This window comes from Peromyscus californicus, unplaced genomic scaffold, assembly GCF_007827085.1.
Source record: "Peromyscus californicus insignis strain IS unplaced genomic scaffold, ASM782708v3 Scaffold_8__1_contigs__length_139910024, whole genome shotgun sequence".
NCBI classification, from domain to species: domain Eukaryota; kingdom Metazoa; phylum Chordata; class Mammalia; order Rodentia; family Cricetidae; genus Peromyscus; species Peromyscus californicus.
Window position 1 is genome coordinate 17571378 of NW_026294606.1, and position 5248 is coordinate 17576625.

Genomic DNA, 5248 nt, shown 5'->3' on the forward strand with positions numbered 1-5248 from the left:
CCAATCAAACAACTATTTGAGTTAAAGGGAAAATTACAAAAACATCACATGGGGCTGGGCACCAGTGGCACATGCCTTTAATTCCAGCACTCGGGAGCCAGAGGCAGGCAGATCTCTGTGAGTTCGAGGCCAGCCTGGTCTACAGAGCGAGATCCAGGACAGGCACCAAAACTACACAGAGAAACCCTGTCTTGAAAAACAAACAAACAAAAAACAAACAAACAAACAAACAAACAAAATCACATGGGAACATAGAGATGGAAAATACAGAAAAGAAGCAGGCTTACACCTGTAATCCCAGCACTCTGAAAGGCCAAGACAGGAGGATTGCCATGAGCTCAGGGCCAGCTTGAGCTACACTAACAACAACAGAGGAAAAGATATGGAAGAGAGATGAAGGACAGGTTGGCAAGACTACATACACACAAATATCAGAAGACATGATTGAGGAAAAGCAAAGAGAGAAGCCATCATGACTGAAAACTTCCGGACCAAGAGAAGGAATGTGTTCTTAGATAAGGAAGTATTATAAATCCCCAAAGAGATAGAATTGTACGAAATCCCCAATCATCAAAGGTAAGTAAAATACATTAAAGGCATTCAGATTCCTGAAGTGATGGCACATGCCTATAATCCCAGTGCTCAGTAGGATAGGACAGCATGATTACCAAGTCCAAAACCAACCAGGTGGACATAGCAAGACACTGTCTCAAAAGCAAAAGAAAAACAATGTTATCCAGAGAGGATTAGCTGTAAGTTAGTAACTCCTGGACTGGCAACAGACCTCTCAAACCTCCAATAAGAGGGATGCTGTGGTGGTACAGGATTCCTCATGAATGTATCCATTTGCAATTTAGGTGCTAGTTAGTTAAAAATTCAAGAATGAATGAAAAGAACGTTTTCAGCAAAGATAAAGAATTAACACATTACAAATGTCCAACTAAAACAATTGTTTGAACTAGCATTTAAAAAAGGAAAAATTACAAGAAAGTATTCAAAACATTGCATGAGAAGATGAAGTGATGGAAAACATAGAAAAGAAGCAGACATGGTTAGTGTGGAAGAGAATCCATCTGCATTCAGGTCCCAGTTAGTGAAAAACTTAGGAATGGCTGGGCGGCGGTGGCGCACGCCTTTCATCCCAGCACTCGGGAGGCAGAGGCAGGCAGATCTCTGTGAGCTCAATGCAGGCCTGGAAGGTCGGCCTGGTCTGCAGAGCCGAGTTCCAGGACAGCTAGGGCTGTTACCCAGAGAAACCCTGTATCAAAAAACAAAAACAAGAACAATAAACAAAAACAAAAACCTTAGGAATGAGTGAAAAGAACATTTTCAGCAAAGACAGTGTTAACTCATTGTAGATATCCCACTCAAACAACTATTTGAGCTAGTACTTTAAAAAGGAAATTCTTTTAATTAAAAAGTAAACAACTGATTTCTTTTTTTGTTGTTGTTGGAGCTAAGGACCGAACCCAGGGCCTTGCACTTGCTAGGCAAGCGCTCTACCACTGAGCTAAATCCCCAACCCCAATTTTTTTTTTTAAGACTAGGTTTCACTATGTAGCTCTGGCTGTCCTGGAACTCTCTATGTAGACCAGGATGGCCTAGAACTCATAGAGATCCGCCTGCCTTTGCCCCCTTCTCATGCTGCTAGACTCCATGCTCAGTTAGTCTCTTTTTTTTTTTTTAAATTTTCTGTGTCTGTGTGTGCATTTTTGAAGTTGACCACAGTGTCCTAATAAACCAGAAGAAGTGTTGGATCCCTTGAAGCTGGACTTAGAGGTGGCTGGGAGCTGCCCAATGTGTGTGCTGAAATCTGAACTCAGATCTTCTGTCAGAGCAGCACTCTTTTATTTATTTATTTATTTATTTATTTATTTATTTATTTATTTATTTATTTTTTATTTTTTCTATTATCAGCTTGATACAGTACAAATTCTTATCCTAATAGTGAAATGTTTCACTGAGGCTTGCCCAGTGATTGAGTAAAACCAAAACTTATTATAAGCCACAGTCATCCTAGGGTCCCCCCTGCCATGTAGCCTCCTTGGTTCTGTGGGTTGCAGTCTGATTGTTCTTGGCTTTATATCTAGTATCCACTTATGAGTGAGTAGATACCATGTTTATCCTTCTGGGTTTGGGTTACCTCACTCAGGATGATATTTTCTAGTTCCATCCATTTGCCTGCAAATTTCATGCTGTCATTGTTTTTCTCCATTGTGTATATGGACCACATTGTCTTAATCCATTCTTCAGTTGACGGGCATCTAGGTTGTTTCCAGGTTCTGGCTGGGCAACACTCTTATGTTGAGCCATCTTTCTAGTCCCAAATAATAAGAGTTCTAGAAACTACTCAAAGCAAACAAAATAAAAACACATTCTAGGGGTTGGAGAGATGGCTCAAAGGTGAAGAGCACTTGCTGCTCTTCCAGAGGACCCCCAGGTTTGGTTCCCAGCACTCACATGACAACTTAAAGCCATCTGTAACAGCAGTTCCAGGGCATCCAAAGTCCTTTTCTGACCTTTGCATGCAAAAAAGGCATACACACAACATTTTTTTTTAATTTTTAAAAAATTAAAAATACTAGAATTTTAGTCAAATAATGTCCATTGATCAAGTCATCAAATTTTGACTTTGAGGACATGACCTGAGTCCTCTGGGTCTTAATTTCCTATGATAAGACATAATAATGACTAAATATAAATTCAATAAATGAATTAGTAAATGAGAAACAGCAAACAATGATTCCCAATAGGATAACTCACTCACAAAGGATAGGGATTTTTTTTTAATGAAAATGGATGTTTTACCTGCATGCATATCTCTGTACCACCTTCATGCCTGGTGCCTGCAGAAGCCAACACAGGGCATCAGATCCCCTGGAACTGGAGGTACAGACAATTGTGAGCTGCTATATGGGTTCTGGGAACCAAACCTGGGTCCTCTGGAAATAACAGCCTGTGCTCTTAACCTCTGAGCCCCAGAACAAGGACTAAAGAGCTTTCTGCATTGGGATGAAGGTTAGAGTTTGATTCCCAAAATCCACACTATAAATAAATAAATAAATAAATAAATAAATAAATAAATAAATAAATAAATAAAAACAGTGAGTTCCAGGCCAGTTAAGGGTCTTATCTCAAAAAACAAGATAGATCAGTCTGGAGGAACAACACCCAAGGTTGTACTCTGGCATTTAGAGAGAGAGAGAGAGAGAGAGAGAGAGAGAGAGAGAGAGAGAGAGAGAAAGGAGACAGACACAGAGAGACAAAGAGACAGAGAAAGGTCTAAAACAGCACAATTTCTAACCAAGAGCTCACTGGTATGCTAATAAAACTTCCCTAAATTGGAAATTCCTGGCGGCTGAGTCCTGGAGCAGCCCCAGGCTGTCCAAAGAGTAGTATCCCAAAGCAAACTGTCTGGTGTGACCTTCTTTTGTCCTGTTACCAACAGGGTTTACACACACACACACACACACACACACACACACACACACACACACACACACACACCATCCCTGACCCCAACCTCAGCACCAAACATCTTCATTTCCAGATGGAACAAAGCCCAAAGAGCATGCATGCTTAGAGGGAAGGTGAAGAGGCTCATAAGGAGGCATGGTGCTGGCCTCAGAGAACGTCATCAGTCCTTTTCACTTGTCAGGTCTGTGATTTCTTTGGTACCTTCATCTCTGGACTAACCTTTCAGAGAAAAAACCATTCCGCTTAGGACAATGCTTTTCTTTATTCATACCAGCAGAGTGCTCTGTAGACAGCCAGCTCAGTTGTGACATTCCTGATCGATCCACTTGCAAGAGACACTGGTGCTTTATCTGTGTGAAATGGGAAGATACATTCACAATAGCTTAAGCCAAATAGTTCCTCAAATATAGGAAGACATTAGCCTACATCTCCATCTCCACCTCCCACTCGGCGTCTGTCTCTCTCTCTCTCTCTCTCTCTCTCTCTCTCTCTCTCTCTTTGCCCTTGGCTTTGGTTAATGTGAAGTATTCTGATGTCACAATAATACTACCTGAGCTGCTAAGTCAATAAACACAACTGATCTCTGTCAATATCAACAACCATCCCCAGGGGTGAGTCTTCCCAGCCATGGCTTGTGAATGGTTTTCAGTTAGTGTATCCAGGATCAGTCTGGATGGACTCCTGTGGGTTTCGCAGCAGCATAGAATTCCCAACCTCCTTTGGAATCAAACAGAGTTTGGGGGAAGAGACGTGGCTGGCCTGGTGTACCCTGCCTAGCTAGAGAGTTCCAGGAGACTGGTGGACTCGAAACAGAGAGGAAGACCAACACAAACTCAAGCCAATTAACACAAGTAATCTCAAAACAGCCTTACTTTGTAATTTAGCTACTCTGGGTACATACATGATTTTTGGGGTGGGGGGAGTGGGGGAAAGGTTCAAGACAGAGTGTCTCTGTGTAACTGCTCTCATTGTCCTGGAACTCGCTCTGTAGACCAGGCTGGCCTCAAACTCTCAGAGATCCACCTGGCTCTGCCTCCCAAGTGCTGGGATGAAAGGTGTGCACCACCACTGCCTGGCTGTACATACATGATTTGCTAGACTCATTTCTCTTTAAGTGTTTCCAAAACTGGAGCAACTGGGACATTTATATATATGCAGGTGATTTTCTCTAAGAATGAAACAATGTTTCTGTCTCTTGGGAATATTTTTTCACATTTGGCATGGGTTGTCTTTGTGTGCTGGGTCCCAGGTAATATAATAACATATTTGGCTCAGGGAGCCAGACATAGTGGCACGTATCTATACTCCCATAGGTGTAGGATACTGATTGGTAAGTTCAGGTTATGCATGGGCTACCAGCAAGTTCAAGGTCAGGCTGGGCAAGTCACTGAGAGCCAGTCTCAAAAAAAAAAAAAAAAAAAAAAAAAGTAAAAGAGGAGCTGAGGGTTGAGGAGACGGCTCTGAGTCCGGATCCCCAGCAACCGTGTAAAAAGCCAGGAGTGGTGGTGTATGCCCATCAGCCTAGTTCTGGGAAGAAAGAGACAGGATGGAGCCTGGGGCTCACTGGCCAGCCAGTCTTGCTGAATCAATGAATCCATATTCTGTGAAAAGCTTTGTCTCAAAAAATAAGGTAGGGAGCAACAGAGGAATATAACTGTATACACATGTGCAAGCACATGTGCAAACATGTACATTCACATATACTACATACAAACACACATGTAGGTGGAGTTTTTCTGCCCAACAGCCACTCTCAAATAATCACTCAGAG